At 46.1% G+C, this 19,665-nt stretch overlaps 1 protein-coding gene across 1 annotated transcript in view; it reads right to left on the bottom strand.

The window, feature by feature from the left end:
- CNOT1 (CCR4-NOT transcription complex subunit 1) overlaps window positions 1-19,665 on the bottom strand; it is a 4,219,019-nt gene that overhangs the window by 3,519,620 nt on the left and 679,734 nt on the right. The window lies entirely within an intron of this gene.

Here is a 19,665-nt window from a genome sequence, read left to right as displayed (position 1 = left end):
AGGGTGAGGCCCTGTCAGGGTGAGGTTGGGATCCCCGGATCAAGGAAATAAGATCCTCTGCTAGACTAAGCATTTGAGTACTAGAGCTAGGCCTGCGAGAGGGGGTCTTAGCAGGCACACTCTTGGTAGATTTTGCTGCTTTAGTCCTGGCAAAAGCCTTAATCGACATGGATGCAGGGGGCCTAGCAGCTCCACGTGCAAGAGTAGATATATCAAGAGGAATAGTATCAGATAAATCCTGGGATCCTGTAGGAGCAGGTGGGATTTCAGTAGCAGATTCTGCCATGCTGGATGAGGCCTCAGTAGGAGGCAAGCTTTCGGCCGAAGGAAGGACCGTGGACTCTGTTTCAGCCGAAACAGAGACACTCGCGGTTGACTTAACTGTGGTTTCGGCCGAAACCGCGGACCACGAGTGTCGGTCCTTTTCCTTGCGCTTTTTAGTAAATTGCGAAGTCGGAGTCTCCGACGGCATGATATAAGCAAAAGCGGAGCCAAAACTCCTCAGCATTCGACCGACGTCTAAGTGTCCGTCGGTTGAAAGAAGCACAGGCTAGACAAGCTGCTACGTCGTGGTCTGGGCCTAAACAAGGTAGGCAGTAAGAGTGGAAATCTTTATGAGGTATTTGTTTCCCACAAGTTAAACAGTTATTCACTTTTTCTGACATCGGCTGAGGCAAGAAAGAGCCCCAACGGGTACTTAGCTTTAGAAGTCTTCGGTAGTAGTAATCTCTGGTTCTGACCGACCGGCACTTGCGAACAGCTTCTGCTTCGGGCGCCACGCGGCAAGAAAGACTGAGGAAAATGGCGTCGGCTGATGCCTTTATACCCGAAGAACTGCAGCTATGACATTGGGTGAAGTGCGACATCAGCCGAGGCCAGACCCAGACTTTGGAATCTGGCCGACCGAAGGGCTGCCTGAGGACAGGACAACCCATTTGTTAGGACTGCAGATGCATCCATGAAGGACATCTGAGAAAGGTATGTTGTGGTCAGGGGCTACGCAAGGAACACAGTATGAATGAAAATCTTTGAGGCATTTGCTTTCCACAAGAAATACAATTTTTGACTTTACTGACACCAGTTTACAGCAAGAAAAAGTTTCCCCAATGGGGTACTAAGCTTTAGTTGAAGACTTCGGTCCTGAAACTCTAAAATTAAAATTTCAGGAGTCAGCCGACCGGCACTTGCAAACTGCTTCTGCTTCGGGCACTGCACGTCAAGAAAGACTGGGGTAATGGCATCGGCTGCATGCTTTATACCCCTGACTACCTGACGTCATGGAAGTTGAGACAGCAACCGACGCAGGACCCAAGACTTTGATAATCAGGCCGAATGAGGGCTACTGCAAGCAGATAACCCAAATGTGATGACTGCAACAGTGAAACACGAAGAACATCTGATGATGCATAGATCCAGCCCTGGAACGTAGATACTTCCTGCATGATTCCCTTACAGGGATGTGAAGATAGGCTTCTTTCAAGTCTAGAGTGACTAACCAGGCATCCTTGGCTAGCATAGGTAGAAGCTGTTGCAGGGTAAGCATTTTCAATTTTGGTACCACCAGAAAGGTGTTGAGAATTGAAAGATCCAGGATTGGGCGCCAAGAGCCCTCTTTTCTGGGTACCAGAAAAGTCTGGGAATAGAAACCTTGACCTATCTGTTCCACTGGAACCAGCTGGATAGCTCTGATGGAGAGCAGGGATAGGACGATTTTGTTCCTCTGCCCACTGGTTTGGAGGAAGGTCTGGGAACCCTTTTGGGGTTGGCAGTGAATGGAAGAAAAATTTGTACCCCTGGGATACAATATTGAGGACCCATCTGTCTTTTGTGATGGACATCCAGGTTTTCGCATGAAGGGTAGTTTTACTCCTAGGGGCACAAGCAATTGGGGAGTGGGGTGGAGAAGTCATTATGAGTTTTTTCCGTAAGGAGGTGTCTTACCACTCCCTGCTTTGGAGGTGGGGGCACTCCATTGCTTAGATCTCCGCATACCATGAGACTGTAGTCTGTCTGGTCCGTTTCCCCTGGGTTGGGTTTGAGATGGTCTGGAGGGGGCTGGAAAGTACCAGTGTTTGGAGGGGCAAGGCCTACTGAATCTAGGAGGTTGCACTTGTAAGAATTCTTTAACAGTCTGCATAGACTTAGACTTTTCTTCCATCTTTTTAAGAACCTTTTCTGCTTTAGTGCCAAAGAAACTGTCCTTGATCAAAGGAGCGTCTAGTAACTGATTTGATATGGTCTGGCAAGGTCTGCTCCTTAAGCCAAGCATGTCTTCTCAGTACAGAACCAGTGACTGCTGCCCTGCAAGATGCTTCTAGAGCATCAAAGCCACACTGCAAAGTATGCTTGCTGACTTGGCTTGCAGTGTGCATAAGCTCCTGCAATTCTTTATTTTCTACACAGTCTGTAAAAAGTTGCTATTTTTTGTTTAAGTTCCATAATAGGTTACTGGTACTTCAGCATGTGAAACTGACAATTCAATGCCCTAATGGCAAGAGTTGCAGAGGTATATACCTTCTTACCCCATCTGTCCAAAGCTCTGGAATCCCTGTCCGAAGAGGTGGGATTCTTGGCTGTTGTTGCCATGATACCTTTAGGCCCCCTGGGAAATTATCTCTGGGTCAGCAGTAGGATTTTTGAAAAGAAATTTTGAGTGTCAGGTACTCTGCAGTACCTGTCTGGTTTCCTAGGGGCAGGGGGTAAAGTATCAGGAGCAAGGCTGGATTCCATAAAAACAATCAACTTCCAGGACTGGGGGTATTGCTAAAGGCCTGCGTTGTGGCAAATCTAGAAATTCCCTGAGTTTTGTTTTGGACTGAGTCTTGGCATTCTCAGTGGAAATGCTCTCAGAGTATGTAAGGTTTCACCAAAAGAAAAATCCTCTGGAGGAGAGGCAGACTGAATGGATTCCTCTGCATCTGAATCCTCATAAGTAGATAAGGGCATGTCTTCATAATCCGATACCTCAGTCATCTGACTCCTAGCCTGTTAAACTACAGGGGACGGATCTCTCTTCCTCTTAGCAGAGGAAGGCTGACTTCACCTAGTCAACAAAGTCTTCTGCCATTCTAAGCATGTCATTGTGGCAAGGGATTAGGTGCATGCACTTGGTTGCCAGTTTTCTAGGCGTAGCGTGTACTCTAGGCCTAAGAAACCTGGTAGTTTTAGATAAGTCGTTGGTTTGAGTCGAACATCAGTAGTGTGAAGAACTGCTTCAGAAGCCAGTGCCTGCTCAGCAGCTCCAGACCCATCCAAGGTAGAGAGATCCACAGGTTCCATAGTAGAAGTGTCCCGCGGCATTGCGGACTCCAAACGGGTCTCTGTAGAGGCCTGCAAATCCACTGAAGTGGGGATCAGGGGCTGCGAAAGCACCTGAGTACCGGCGAACTGGCGACTAGCTTAATGGAAGCGTCGTTGGCAGCTTTGGACCTCTGCAGTCTGTCTGTCTTTATCCCTATGTTTTTTCAGAATATCAGTAGTCGGATGGCTTACCAAAGCCATTTCGGAATACAGAGTTAAGAGCGAAATAATTTAGCGATGAGAGCCCAATGACAATTGGTTTGGATGTTGAACAAGTCGCAAAACCAACAGTGAGGTAGGCTGTGGTCTGGGTCTAAACAGGTGAGACAGTAAGAATGAAAATCTCTGTGCAGTATTTGCTTTCCACAGGCAAGACAGTTAACTTTCTGACATCGGTTAGAACAAGAAAAAAGGATCCCCAACGGGGTACTTAGCTTTAGAAGACTCCAGGATTATTCAATTTGTAAACGAAAAACTCCGGTAGCAGCAAACCGGCACTTGCGAACTGCTTCTGCTTCGGGCTCCTTGGCAAGCAAGACTGATGTAAAGGTGTCGGCTGCCTGTTTTTATACCCCTGATTATCTACCATCAATCCTGGAGCGACAACAACCGACGCAGAAATACTAAGTCTCTGGTATTCAGGCTGACTGAAGGCTACCTGCAGGCAAAAAAAAACAAGTGTGATGACTGCAACAGTGAAACACGAAGAACATCTCCAAGACTTTTCACGAAGTCTAAAGGCAAAGCAGAGAACAAAGTACAATGGGTATGTAGAAAACCTCATGAAATTTCCTGTAGGTACAGTGAATGTGCAGAAGGACATCCTTTGGTTTTTGTGAGGTCTAAAATGAAGGACTCCTTTAAGAAAAGTTTAATGTCTATCCTAGAAACTAAAGGAAGAGAGAGGGAGACCGGCAGAAATGGTAGGCAGGTGGGCTTTAACAGAAGAGTAATCCAATCCAGCCTTAAGGAGCTCGCACAAACTAGGGGGATGTCCACTGAAAACAGATCTAGCTATTTCTTCAAACACCAGATGGAGAACCCCTTCCATCTGGACAAAATAGGATCTCCTAGTATTGGGTTTCCTGGTCGCCTGCAGACTAAAAGCACTTCTGCAGAGAAAAGGTGTCAAGAAAGGGATCAGAAGCCTATCAACCACAGAGTCAGGCTCAGAGATGTTAAGTGTGGCTGTATAAGTCTTGTGCGAGAAGATCCACCCTGTGAGGTAACTTGTGGTGATTGCCCTTGGCTAACTGCAGAAAATGGAACCAGTGCAGTCTTGGCCAAAAGGGGGTCACCCACAAGATTTGTGGTTTATCCTGCCGTGTTTTCAGCAAGCAGAAATTTGAGCGAATGGGGGAATGGATAGCCATCCCCTTCCATAATGACGGGGTGTCCACCTTCCATACCAGAGGATCTGGGGCTCTGGTACAAAATTCTGGAAGGTGTCTGTTCAAGGGGGAGGCAAACAGATCTACTTGAGTTCCACCACACCGGGGGAGAATGTCTAAAAACACATCCCTGTGAAGCATTCATTCGTGGGCATGCGTGATGAACCAGAAGACTATGTCTACCAGAACACTGAGTTGAAGGAATGTAAATGGCTAGTAATGTGACTTTTGCTTGATAGGTAATCTCTCAGGCCTGAAGGGTCAACCTGCAGAGTAGGTAAGACTTTGTGCCCCCATGCTTGTTCACAAACCAAAGGACTGTGCTGTCTATGAGCAGTTTCAGGGGACCTGGGCAGAAAGACTGGAAAGCTTGGAACACTAGAAACAAAGCCTTTATCTCTGATGTTGATAAGTTTCCTTATGGAAGGAGGCCGAAGGCCTTGGACTTTTAGGTGTCCCAATGTTGCTCCCCACACCATGTTTGAAGCACATGAAAAAGCTTCCTGCACAGGATACGGGGCTTGTAAAGAAAGACCTGGATTCAGAAAAATTTGTTGAACCTACCAGTGTATCTTTCAAACAAGAGGGAAAACTCTAGAGGATGAGCATGCTGACAAGACAGTTTTCAGATACCACTGGAATTTTCGCATGTGGAGTCTGGCTAAGGGTAACATGGGAATTCGACACCATGAACCCTAGCATGCAGAGAAACTTTCTGGCTGACTGAGCCAGCAGCTGTTTGGAGTAGGGCAGAAGAGATGCATTTTTTGTGCAGGGAGGAAAACCATCATGAGGGGCAGTAACAGAAAAACTTAGTATTTCCTGAACAGAGTGAATGGGAACGAAGATGCGTCTCTTATGTTTAGAGAAAACAGAAAGGCCTACAGAAGCAAGAGAGTACAGAATCTGGATAGTGGGCATGCAGGTGGTGGGCACCTGCAGGAATAGATAGAGTTGGGACACATCTAAGATTGGTCTCCATGGGCCATCTTTCCTGCGGACTAGGAACATCCTGGAATAGAACACTTTTCCTCTTTGCAGAGGTGGAACTTCCTGAATGGTCCCCTAAGAGATCAAGTCTTAACACATGAGGAAAAAGGATCTGGTTTTGAGGGGGGTAAGGGATACCCATGAAAGAAGATGTGGGCTTCCAAACCACGTAGTAGCCATTTTGAACTGAAAGGACCCATTTGTCTGTGGTAATGCTTGTCCAAGAAGGAAAATGAGAGGTGTGGGGAAAGAGATGTTGGAAAGATTGGAGAGGTAACCTACCTGGCTTGTCAGGAAAGGGAGACTTTTGGGCAGAAGCTGGTTGTGATCTAGAGGAGCTGTGCCTGCATGTCCCTTTCTTGTGATGGAGGGGAGGAGCGAGTGTCTTCCTCAGAAAATGAGGTCTAGAAGCCTATAATACTTTGGGACTGGGGACAAATGTGCTTCAGTTCCTGTATCCCTTTCCCTTGTAAAGATTTAAAAAGGGCAGCAGCATTACCATCAAAAAGAGAATTACTGTCAAGAGGGGCATCCACAAGTTTTGCCTTGACATAATCAGGCAAAGGCTGCAATCTTAGTCAAGAGCATCTCCTAAGGACAGATCCTGATGCAGCTGATCCAGCAGATAGCTCAGCTGCATCATAAAGTACAGTTTTGTACCTACCATAAATGTAGATGTTCGAAGATCCACATTGCTGCAGTCCTTACACTTGGGTAGTCCGCTGTCCTCAGTCGGCCCGAATATCAAAGTATAAGGCTGACGTCGGTCAAGGCGCATTTGACTGACATCAGGACGTCAGGGTACAAATGCGCATGACCGACGTCATATCCTCAGTCTTTTCTTGCCCCAGATGTCAGAAGACCCTAAAAATAAAGGTCAAAACCAAAAGACAGCAAACAACCAACCACCCTTGCACTAATTCTATGTACAATATATACAATATACACAATATGTACAACCCAACCCACACAACCACCTCTAACTACAGAGGGGAAGGAGGGAGGATTGACTGCAGCAATGTGGATCTTCGAACATCTACATTTATGGTAGGTACAAAACTGTACTATGTTCTTCATCTCACATTGCTGCAGTCCTTACACTTGGGTAGAATCCCAAAGCAGAGGTAAGGGAGGATGGCTAAACTACAAGGAAGCAGGAGCTGCCAAAATGCCCTGCAAAACAGCAGTGGCAAAACCAGCCCTGGATTTAGAGTAAAGTGGCAGGTGATAATGCCTAGAGAAAGTATGCACTGAACTCCAAGTGGCTGCCTCCAAAATATCCTTGGTTGCCACTCCCTCAAAAAGCTGTTGAAGTGGCAGTAGCCCTAGTGGAATGAGGCCTAATCCCAGCTGGAATCTCCTTGCCATGATGGGAATAACAGAAAGCAATGCAAAACCCAATCCACTTAGAAATAGTTTGTTTTGACACAGGCTTGCCCTGAGAACTCAAAGCAAAAGAAACAAACAACTGCTGAGACTGCCTGAACCCTTAGTTCTGTCCAAATAATAACGCAACTGCCTGTGTACATCTAAAGTGTGCAAAATCTTTTCCCCTTTATTTTGGGGATTTGCATAAAAAGTAGGCAAATGAATAGTTTGGTTTAAAGCCACACTAGAAACCACCTTAGGCATAAAGGAAGGATTAGTACGTAATGATACCCTATCCTTATGGAAAATCAAGAAAGGCTCAACCGCCATAAGGGCCTGCAATTCAGAAACCCTTCTTGCAGAGGTAATGGCCAACAAAAAAGCAGTCTTCCATGACAAATATTTCAACTCTGAAGTAGCTGCAGGCTCAAAAGGTTGTAGAGTGAGTTTCTCCAACACAAAATTGAGATCCCAAGCAGGAGTAGGAGCTCGTGGGGTCTTATATTCTTTGCCCCTCTAAGAAATTGCTTGAACAAAGGATGAGAAAACAATGGTGGGTCGCAATCATAGTGAGCGAAATTGCTGCAGCATGAACTTTAATAGAAGAGAAAGACAAACCTTTGTCTAGTAACTCAGTAAGATATTGAAGAGCCACACACAAATTTGGCTCAGAAACATCAAAATCTTTTGCTGCACTCCAAAATAAAAATCTCTTCCATTTGTCTGCACACTTTCCTTGTACTAGGCCTTCTAGCTTCCAAAATAACATTCAAAACTTGCTGAGGAAGTGGAGGCCCACTATGGTTCAAAACAGAATATGCCAGGCTGTTAGGAGCAGAGAGTGAAGCTTGACATTGAGCAAATGGCTGTCCTCCTGTGACAACAGGTGTGGAATCGAAGGCAAAGGCCATGGAGGCTTCCGCTCAGACTTCTCAGTAATGGGTACCAGTGCTGTCGAGGCCAATCTGGAGCTATTAAAATCATCCTTGGCTTGTCCTGTCTGACCTTTAGAAGTACCTTTGGGAGGAGAGGCAGAGGTGGAAAGGCATACACATGAAGATTTTGCTCCAATTGAAAGAAAGAGCATCCACTCTCCAAGCTGTGGGATGAAACCTTTTTGTGCAAAACTTTGGCAGCTGATGGTTTAGTGGAGAAGCGAACAGATCTTTGTCTGGAGTTCCCCATGACACTGTCAATTTCTGAAATACATGAGGATCCAATTTCCACTCGTGGGGATCCATAATTTGTCTGCTCAACACATCTGCTAAGGAGTTCTGTGCTCCTGGCAGAAACCTTGCCTGAAGATTGAGCTGTAAACTGAGAGCAGTCTCCCACAAAATCATTGCTTGCCTGCATAGAGGATAAGAATGCGTTCCCCCTTGCTTGTTGATGTACCACATGACAGTTGTGTTGTCTGTTAGAATCAACACCTGCCCTGGAAGAAGTAATTCCTTGAAAGCTATTAATGCAAACTGGACTGCTAACATCTCCTTCATGTTGATATGTAGATGTTGTAGTCTGGCAGGCCACTTGTCTTGTATCCACTTTCCATTTAGATGAGCTCCAAGCTTTGTCTGAGGCATCTGTCGTTAAAATCTGACTCGCCTCTGGCCGGGTCACAGAGAGTCCCTTGTTTAGGTGACATTCCTGAGCCCACCACAAAAACTCCTTTTGAATGCAAGGTATTATTTGAATGACAGTGTCCAGATCCTGGCAGTGCTGTGTCCATATATTTTTGAGATACCATTGTAGCTTCCTCATATGCAGTTTGGCATTGGGAAGCACCAGAATACAAGATGCCATGAACCCTAAGGCTTGAAGGACTGTCCTTGCAGTCAGCCCGGACTGATGAGATAGTTGATGGAAGTAAAGGGATAGACTTTTGTTTGTCCGGGTTAAAAGGCCATCTGGGATGCTGTATTCAGTCTCACACCCAGAAAGCACATGTCCTGAGAGGGTACTAGACTGGACTTTATTTCGTTCACAGAATACCCCAGGCATCTTAGCACTGCTATCACATATTCCAAATGATGAAGAAGCTCTTCCCTTCCTTGAGCCAGAATCAGGCAGTCGCCCAAATAAGGATAGATCTGTATTCCTTTTAGCCTGAAGAAAGCTATCACTGGAGCCAGAACTTTCGTGAACACTCTGGGCGCAGTAGATAAGCCAAAGGGCAATGCAGAGAACTGATAGTGAGAAGTCCCAGCTCGAAAACGCAGATACTTCCTGCAACTTAGTCTGATAGGAACATGAAGGTAAGCCTCCTTGAGATCCAAAGTTACCATCCAATGATCTTTGCCCAGCAGAGGTAAAAGCTGCTGCAACGTCAACATTTTGAACTTGGGAATGTCCAGATAAGTGTTGAGGATAGATAAATCCAAAATTGGTCTCCACGTGTTCCCCTTCTTTGGTACTAGGAACAGGCGAGAATAAAATCCTAGGCCCACTTCTGGCATAGGGACCGGCTGTATGGCCCCTATTTGGAGCAACAGAGAAACTTGCTTGTGAGCCTCTATTCTTTGAGGAGGATCGTCTGGCATGCCTTTGAAAGGAGGCAAGGTATGGAAATAAAACCTGTAGCCGTGGTGTATGATATCCAATACCCATCTGTCTTGGGTAATTAAACTCCAATTTTCTTTGAAAAGTGCCAACCTTCCTCCCAAAGGCGCTGCCAGACGAGAAGGCTCTGGCAGCTGAAAAGGTAGGTCATTGGGTCTGTTTACGAAAGGACTGACCCCTGCCCTCACCCGAAGACTGTGCAGGAGAACTCCCTGTTCTAGGCCTGAAAGAGCCCTGAGCTCTGCCCCTACCACGCCTAGATCTACCCCTAGACTGGGAATCATAAGAAGGATACGCCCACCCCTTAGTAGGCCAATTTCTACTAAACTTTGGAGGCTGGACCTGCAAAAAATCTTTAACAGTCTGCATAGACTTAGCCTTGTCTTCCATTTTCTTTAAAACTGCCTCAACAGGAGAACCAAACACATCAGATTGCAAAGGAGCATCTAAAATCCTTGTTTTAACATGGTCAGACAAATTCTGATCCCTCAGCCAGGCGTGCCTGCGAAGAACTGACCCAGTGGCAGCCACCCTAGACGAGGCCTGTACAGCATCAAAACCACATTGCAAAGAATGCTTACCCACCTGTTCAGAAACATGTACTAAATCTTGCAACTCTTTACAATCAATACCTTCTGCCAGAGCATCAACCTTAGACTTCAGTTGTGAAAGAAGATAGTTTTGGTATTTCAACATGTGAAACTGGCAATTCAAAGCCCTCATAGCCAGAGTGGAAGAAGTATAAACTTTCTTTCCCCATCTATCCAAGGCCCTGGCCTCTGTCTGCAGGAACCGGATTCTTTACAACAGAAGCCTTAACACCTTTAGGCCCCTGGCTAACAGTTTCTGGGTCTGCCCTAGGACTCTTAAAAGAAACTTATGAGCTTCAGGCACCCTGTAATACCTATCCGGTTTAACAGGAGCAGGAGGCAAAGAATCAGGATTAAGAGAAGCCTCTGTAAAAACATCCTCCACTACATCCAAAACAGGAGGTATAGCCAAAGGCCTATGCTGGGGTAAAACAAAATTCCCTAAGCCTTTTCCTGGAATCAGAGAAGTCCTGACCTTCCCACTTAAAATGCTCCCTCATGGAATGAAGAGTTTCTGAAAAAGAAAAATCCTCAGGAGGAGAAGCAGAAGGAGTAGAATCATCCACATCAGAATCAGAATAAGGAGAGTACTCCTGCAAGTCTTCAGCCGAAGACTCTGAAACATCTGAAGCCTGCTCAAAACTCCCTAGCTCAGGCTGCACCCTAGGTCTCTTATCAGGAGGGGGCATAGAACCCCTAATCAAAGTAATCAAATCTTCTGCCATTTTAAGCATATGCTTCTTGGGCAAAGTCCCTGAAGAACTAGGGGTAAAACCAACTGAAGCTAAACCTGGCCTGCCCCTGGGAGAAGCCTTGGAAACAGAAGGAGAGGGCCTAACCACCCTAGGCAGGGAGGGGAGTATAGTAACCTGAGAAGCCCCATCAGCCTGGCCTGCCTCCTGAGGCCACATCTTGCAACAACAAAGTCTCTCCCTGGGAACCCAAAGAAACCTCCGGTGGAACCACCGGCTCCACCGACACCTCTAAAGAACCGACGTCCGGTACTGATGGTTCCTCTAGCCTAGGTTTAACAGCTTTGTCCTTGCGCTTCTTCGAAGAAGCGGGCGTCGGAGCATCCGATGGCATTTTATAATTGCACCGCTTCCCGAAGACTAACCTGGCACAATCTAATCTCCTCTTAACAGTGCGCTTATTGAATCTAGCACAAGAGCGACACCCAACAACGTCGTGCTCAGGCCCTAAACAAGGAATACACAAAGTATGGTAGTCTCTATGCGGTATCTGTTTCCCACAAGAAGTACAATTATTCACTTTTTCTGACATCCGGTAAACCACTGAGGCAAGAAAAAACTAAAATATTCCCCAACGGGGTACTTAGCCAACTTTGATTCGGTCTGAAACTCCGAAAACGAACAATTTCAGAATGCCAACCGGCACTTGCAACGCTGCTTCTGCATCGGACCATGCGGCAAAAAAGACTGAGGATATGACGTCGGTCATGCGCATTTGTACCCTGACGTCCTGATGTCAGTCAAATGCGCCTTGACCGACGTCAGCCTTATACTTCGATATTCGGGCCGACCGAGGACAGCGGACTACCCAAGTGTAAGGACTGCAGCAATGTGAGATGAAGAACATCTGCACTTAATGGAGTGTCTAGTTACTTGGGAAGAGGCTGTCAGATGACAGCTGTGCTTTGGCTGCAGAATCAGGGAGATGTCAGCAGCTGTGAAACTTCAGAAAGTAGGGGCAGAACATATTTAGACAAAGTAGGGGCATAACATATTTAGACATACAAGTCTGATAGTTAATGTTCAAAACTACTTATCCTCTCATTTTGCTGCCTGAGGTGCCAGAGTGCAGCAGTGTGAAAAATTTATCTGCAGACAAATCACAGCTGGATCTCTGCAGGGGGGCATTTCAAAAAGATAACCGCTGTCCTCAGGGACCCTGTAGAACCTATCCAATCTTTCTGAGGCTGGTGGTAGAGTGTGTGGATTATATGACACAAAGGAAAGCATGCTGGAAAGCAGGAAGCACAGGAGGAATGGCTAAAGGGAAGTCCATCTGTAAGAGGTCATACCACCTCTTCTGCACTTCAGGCACTTGTGCACTTTCCCACTTAAACTCTCATCCTTGAGACAGTCTCTACAAAGGATGAATCTTCCCTCAGGGGAGATCTACTTCTGGGGAAGCATAACCCAGAAGAGTCCATTTCTGTCGATGAAACTTCTTCCTCAGAGACCTTCTGCTCCACAGTAGAACTCCTAGGTAAATGAGTAGAAACAGTAGTAGGGGGTTTAAACAGAGAAAGGTCTTAGTACTATGAAAACCTTAAGAATTCCTTAGGAAAAGTCTTGCCAGTCTGAAGAAGGATCCTGAGACGAGGAAACATGTTTTTCTTTTTATACAGGGAGGATCAACCCTAGACTGGGGTAGATGGGGCCAACATATGCCTGGGTTCCTGCACAGACTGTCAAACAGCTAAGCCAGGAGAGGTGCTATGAGAAATGTCCAAAGTAGTGGGCCACAGTTCCCCCATACCATTCTGAATGGACATCTGCAAAGCCTCTGCGGATGTGCTAATGGTACTCTCCTTAACAGCTTCCAAACCAGTACTAGCTGCAGGAAAAGAACCAGGTACTGAAAGGACCTCTGGGCCTTCATTGGCCTCAAGAGAGAAGTCTGGGTTCAGAGGCGCACCCAAAGATTCAGGCCTAAACTTTACCTTTTTCTTCAGAGGATCAATGAAATGGACTCGTCGTACCCTCCATTGTAAGTGCTAGTTACTGGAGTCCGATTGTCGAGGTGGATGTTAAGAGCAGAAAGACGACTGTGGAGCATCTTGGGGACAAACACCTGACAAAATCACTCGAGCCTTATGGCCGTGAGCGGATCCCAGACAAAGGAAACTGACTGTGGTAATTTGTTTGGAATCAGTCTTCCACAATAGCATTTGTCTATCTTGGATGACATTAACTTAAAAAAACATGTAGTAGCAAGAAAGAATAGTTGTATAAAATCTTACCATAACCACAAATGTCCTCTTCCATGTTCCAGTATTCTAGTTGTGGGATTTCCTATCCTCAGGGGACTCGTATGTCAGCTCCTGTACAAAAGCTTAAGCTTGGCTGTTGCAGCTGCATTGGATGTCAAATGCAAGGCCATAAACCAGGAGCCTTAAGTGTGACGTCTGCACGCACAATCCTCAGAACTTGAAGCTCAGCAGGTACAGTAGAAGGCCCAGTAGAAGGAGATGCCAGTGGTGTCAGGTATGGGACCCTGGGGTCTTTCTGTAGTAGACAGGTCCAGGATGAAGCTGGGATGAAAGGAGAATGAAGAGGGGTTTTTTGGTGGGTGGGAAGGAATACTGCAACATGGAAGAGAAGGACATCTATGGTTATGTTAAGATTTTACACAACTATTCTATGTCCTATTCCTATGTTGCAGTATTCTAGTTGTGGGAGAGTACCACAGCGTAGCTGGATGAGAGGGTGGCAGATGCAGAAGAGGATTCTGCAAAGCCCTGTAGGACTGCCCTGACAAATCCTGCACGTGCTCTGGAGACTTGGTCTAGCTTGTAATGTTTGGTGAAAGTATGTATAGTGGACCATGTGGCTGCTTCCATAATGGAAGCCATGTCCAGATTTTAGGAAAGCCTTGGAGGCGGCCATTGCCCCTGTGGAATGGGCCTTTACTCCCACTGGGTTTTTTTTTTTTCCCGTGGTGGGGGTAGCAAAGACAGATGGCTTTCCTGATCCAGCATGCGATGGTTTGTTTGGAGAAAGCCTTGCCCAATACTCTGGGGTGGAAGGAAAAGTACAGTTTTGTACCTACCATAAATGTAGATGTTCAAGTGCTAATACAGCTGCAGTAATCACAGATGGGTTTTCTGCCGTCAGGCGGGTCCTCGGTCGGCCGAATTCCAAAGTCTAGGTCCGGCGTCGGTTGTTGTCGCTTTCTTTCCTGACGTCAGTGCGACAGGGATATAAGACACAGCCGACGCCATTTTCTTCAGTCTTTCTTGCCCCAGATGTCAGGTGCCCCCAGAAGGAAGGCAATACATAAATTATATATAGTCAAGCAATGCAATATACTCAAAAATCAGTAGTTGCAAGCAAATACACCATAGAAGGATAACCCAATCAGGTTGTATGAGGAGGTGTTAGCCACTAGGCCTTTACTAAGAGGGGAAGGAGGGAGGGAAACCTGTACTGCAGCTGTATTAGCACTCGAACATCTACATTTATGGTAGGTACAAAACTGTACTATGTTCATCGTGCATACAGCTGCAGTAATCACAGATGGGTAGAATCCCAAAGCTACGCACAGGGTGGTAGGCACTAGGTGGAACTGGGAGCAGCCAGAATGCCCTGCAATACAGCAGTGGCAAAGCCTGCTCTAGTTTTGGAGTATAAAGGCAGGTGGTAGTGTTTTGTGAAGGCATGCACAGAACTCCAAGTGGCTGCCTCCAAAATATCTTTGGTAGGGACTCCTCTGAGGAAGGCTGTAGAGGTAGCTGTGACCCTTGTGGAGTGGGATCTGATGCCTGTAGGAACAGGTTTGCCATGAAAGGAGCAACAAAACCGTATGCAATGGCCTATCCATTTTGAAATTGTCTGTTTGGAAATTGGCTTCCCTTGAGCTCCTACAGCATAGGACACAAAGTTGTTCTGATTTCCGGAAGGGCTGTGTTCTGTCCAAATAGTAATGTAGCTGTCTATGCATGCCTAAGGAATGTAGCAGCCTTTCCCCTTTGTTTTGAGGATTGAGGGGAAAGGTAGGTAAGTGTATGGCCTGATTTAAAGCTACCCTGGATACTACCTTAGGCATAAATGACGGGTTGGTTCGTAGGGAAACCCTGTCCTGATGGAAGATGAGAAAAGGCTGCACAGCCATGACGGCTTGCAGTTCCGAAACCCTACGAGCTGAGGTAATGGCCAGAAGGAAAGCTGTTTTCCAGAACAAATATTGCAAATCTGTTGAGGCAGCTGGTTCAAAGGGAGGTAATGTTAATTTTTCTAGAATGTAGTTAAGATCCCAGGCTGGTATTGGTCGTTTCCTTGGAGGTCTTATATTCTTAGCTCCTCTGAGGAACTGTCTTAAAAGTGGATGAGAGAATAAGGGTGGATCAGTGTTGTATTCTGCAGAAATGGCTGAGGCATGAATTTTGATGGAGGAAAATGAAAGTCCACTGTTCAACAGCTCAGCTAGATACTGTAATATCTGGGGCAAATTCAGTTTCCTAGGATCCTGGCCTTTTTTCTCATTCCAAGCGCAAAACCGTTTCCATTTTGCGGAGTAAGCCTTTCTAGTAGATGGCCTTCTGGGCTCCAAAATGACATCCTGCACCTCTTTGGAGAGTAGGGTCTGTTGTGGTGTTAAGGAATTTTCCATGCAGCCAGATTGAGTGTTTTCAGCTGACTGTGAAGAGTTTTGTAGCTGTGCTGAGTCAGTAGAAGAGGCATTAGAGGGTAGGGTCCAGGGAGGAGTATGTGTTAGGCTCCTCAGGAGTGGGTACCAGTGTTGTCTTGGCCAGTCTGGAGCAATCAGTATCATCTTCGGTCTGTCTACTCTTGCTTTCAAGAGCACCTTGGGCAGAAGAGGCAAAGGTGGAAAAGCGTAAACTGTCCATGCTGCCCAACTGAAAGAAAGGGCATCCACTCTCCAGGCCTTTGGATGAAAGGTCCTTGAACAGAACTTTTTCAATTGATGATTCCTGTGGGAGGCGAAGAGATCCATGTCTGGTCTTCCCCACGCTTGGATTATCTTTGTAAACACTTGAGGATGCAACTTCCATTCATGTGGATCTGTCATATTTCTGCTTAGATTGTCTGCCAGCGTGTTTTCCAATCCTGGCAAGTACTGTGCTTGAAGTTCGATTTGCCATTTCAGAGCCAAGTTCCAAAGTGACATGGCTAGCCTACACAGGGGGTATGAATGTGTTCCACCTTGTTTATATACCACATTACTGTGGTGTTGTCTGTTCTTATCAATAATTGCCCTGGATGCAGGAGGTCCTTGAAAATTGTAATTGCATTTATCACTGCTAGCATTTCTTTTTGATTGATGTGAAGGTGCTTTTCCTTTTGTGACCATTTGCCCTGAATGCACCTGTCTGTCATGTGCACCCCCCAGGCGTAGTCTGAGGCGTCTGTTGTGATGACTTGATTTACTTGAGGCTTGCAGAATGGAAGACCTGTGTTTGTTTGGCATGCTTGGGCCCACCATAGAAATTCCTTTTGCAAACATGGGATTATTGGTATTATTGTTTCCAAACTGTGGCTGTGTTGAGACCATAGGTTTTTTAGGTACCATTGAAGTTTCCTCATATGCAACTTTGCACATGGGATTAGAAGAATGCAAGATGCCATGAAGCCCAGAGCCTGCAGGATTTTCCTTGCAGTGAGCCTGGTACAATTTGCTAGTATTTTGAAGTAATGAGTTAGTTGCCCTTGTTTTTCTGGCGTAAGATAGGCCATCTGGGTGTTTGTGTCCAAGTTGGCACCCAGGAAAGTTATTTTCTGAGATGGTGTTAGCCTGGATTTCTCTTTATTGACTGTGTATCCCAGGGAATTCAATAACAGTGTTACATAAGCCAGATGTTCCAGAAGTATGTGCTTGTCCGCTTGGATCAGGCAGTCGTCCAAATAAGGGTAAATTTGTATCCCTTGAAGTCTGCAGTAGGCAATTACTGATGCCAGGCATTTCGTGAATACTCTGGGCGCAGTAGATAAGCCAAAGGGCAATGTAGAGAATTGATAGTGGATTGAACCTGCAAGAAATCTGAGGTATCTTCTGTAGCTTTGTCTGATTGGGACATGCAGGTATGCCTCCTTGAGGTCCAATGTTACCAGCCAAAACTCCTTGCCCAGCGTGGGAAGAAGCTGCTGTAATGTGAGCATCTTGAATTTTGGTACGAGTAGAAATGTGTTTAGGATGGATAAGTCCAAAATGGGTCTCCAGTCGGTTCCTTTCCTTGGTACCAGAAAAAGTCTGGAATAAAAACCTTGACCTTGTTGGTGAGTAGGTACCTCTTGAATAGCTTTCATGGCCATAAGCTTTGAAATTTGTATTTGAGCCTCTGCCCTTTGATTGTGTGGCAGATTCGGCATGCCTCTCATTTTTGGAAGTGTGAAAATGAAATCTGTAGCCTCTGTTTATAATGTCCAGGATCCATTTGTCTGTTGTGATAATATGCCAGTTTCTTGTAAATAATGCCAGCTTTCCTCCCAAGGGTGCTGTCAGCTGAGACTTGCTTGGCATGAAAAGGGGGGAGTAATTGGGTTTGTTTCCTGTATTGCTGTGCACTGTCTTCGCCACCTCTTGGTGCTGGAGTTTGCCATTGTCTGCCTCTATATGATCCTTGAGGTTGTCCTCTGCCTCTTGGCACCTGTATCTACCTCTTTGTGGCTTGTCCGTGGCTGGAAAAGACCAGTTCTTTGAAGGCCAATTTCTGCTAAAACGTGGTGGTTGAACCTGTAGAAAAGCTTTGACAGTTTGCATAGATTTAGCGTTTTCTTCCATTTTCCATAGTATCTCCTCAGCATTAGTACCAAATAGTACATCCTTTTGTAAAGGAGCATCTAGTAGCTTTGCTTTAACATGGTCAGGCAAGGTTTGTTCCCTAAGCCAGGCATGTCTACAAATGACTGATCCTGTCACAGCAGCTCTACTTGAGGCCTCTAGGGCATCATAGCCACATTGTAAGGTGCGTTTACCCACTTTTTCTGCACTATGCATCATATCCTGCAACTCCTTCAAATCTGGTTGTTCAGGTTGAGACATTTTATTTCTTAATTGTGATAACAGAAACTGCTGATATTTAAGCATATGGAACTGACAATTTAAGGCCCTCATGGCTAGGGTGGCCGAGGTATATACCTTTTTCCCCAACTTTCTAAGGATCTAGACTCTCTTTCGGAAGGTAGTGGATTCTTAGCAGTAGAGGCCTTCATTCCCTTGGGGCCTTGAGAAATGGTTTCAGGGTCAGCATTAAGGCTTTTGTAAAGAAATTGGTGAGAGTTAGGAACTCTGTAGTACCTATCAGGCTTGACTGGGGCAGAAGGCAGGGAATCCGGATTTACGCAAGTCTCCGAGTAAACATCATCAAGTATGTCCAAGACAGGAGGTATCGCCAGAGGTCTGTGCTGAGGTAACAAAACAAATTCCCTAAGTCTTTTCTTGGAATCAGAAAAGTCTTGGCCTTCCCAATGGAAGTGTTCCCTCAAGGTGTGCAAGGTTTCCCCAAAAGAGAAATCCTTTGGGGGGAGATACAGAAAGAATGGACTGCTCAGCATCCAAATCTTCAAAAGGGGAGTAGGAGTGTTCCTCTTCATAATGTTCTGAAAAAATGGAGTCCTGGTCAGAAGAGGGAGAAGCTTCCTCCACTCTGGGTCTCCTGTCTGGAGTGGGTTGGGAACCCCTGATAAGAGTAATTAAATCCTCAGCCATTTTTAGCATCTGCTTTTTAGGCATGGGACCTGGAGATGGGCCTTATGCAACAGGCCTCTTGGGATGCATGGCTGATTTGGACTTAGTAAACACCTTTATGGAGAAGGAAGATGAGGGTTCTAAAGACACCATGGGTGGAAGTGGACCTGTCCACATTAGGAGGCTCAACACTCTCAGTGGCTTCGGTGGTTGTAGTCTGGGTATGGGCCGAGGTACCTGCGGTCTCGGTTACAGAGGACACCGCCAAAGAAGTGTCATCGGTAGTCGGGGGCTGCGTAGGCGCCTCGCTGAGAACCGGACCACGTAGCGGTTTTGGGGTGGTGTCGGCGGAGACCGCGGACCTCGCGTGTTGGTCTTTGTCCTTGCGTTTTTTGGACAAAACGGTAGTCGGAGTATCCAACGACAATTTTTAATCAAAGGCTTTACCAAAAAAGTGCTGGGCGAACTCCGCCCGCTTAATAGTGCGTTTATTGAAAGGAGCGCCAAGCCAGCGAGACATCGTGGTCTGGGCCTAAACAAGGTATGCAGAGGGAATGGAAATCCTTATGCGGTATTTGCTTCCCACAAGAAATACAATTGTTAACTTTGTCTGACATCGGTCTGAGGCAAGAAAAGTTTCCCCAACGGGGTACTTAGCTTTAAAGAAGACTTCGGTTTCCAATTATTCGTAATTTCAGGAGCTGGCCGACCGGCACTTGCGAACTGCTTCTGCTTCTGGCACCGCGCGGCAAAAAAGACTGAAGAAAATGGCGTCGGCTGTGTCTTATATACCCCTGTCGCACTGACGTCAGGAAAGAAAGCGACAACAACCGACGCCGGACCTAGACTTTGGAATTCGGCCGACCGAGGACCCACCTGATGGCAGAAAACCCATCTGTGATTACTGCAGCTGTATGCAGGATGAACATCAGAGTTGTTTAGATTTCGTAATGGATTTAGTTATGTCCAGGTAAAATCTTAGTTGCCTGTGTACATCCAGGGAGTGGAGTATACTCTCCCCTTCATTTGTGGGAGGGGGAAAGAAAGTGGGTAGGTGGATAGATTGGTTACAA

The sequence above is a fragment of the Protopterus annectens genome, chromosome 8.part0 (assembly GCF_019279795.1).
Source record: "Protopterus annectens isolate FY-2018-M chromosome 8.part0, PAN1.0, whole genome shotgun sequence".
Lineage (NCBI taxonomy): Eukaryota > Metazoa > Chordata > Ceratodontiformes > Protopteridae > Protopterus > Protopterus annectens.
This window is presented reverse-complemented; position numbering and strand designations above follow the sequence as displayed.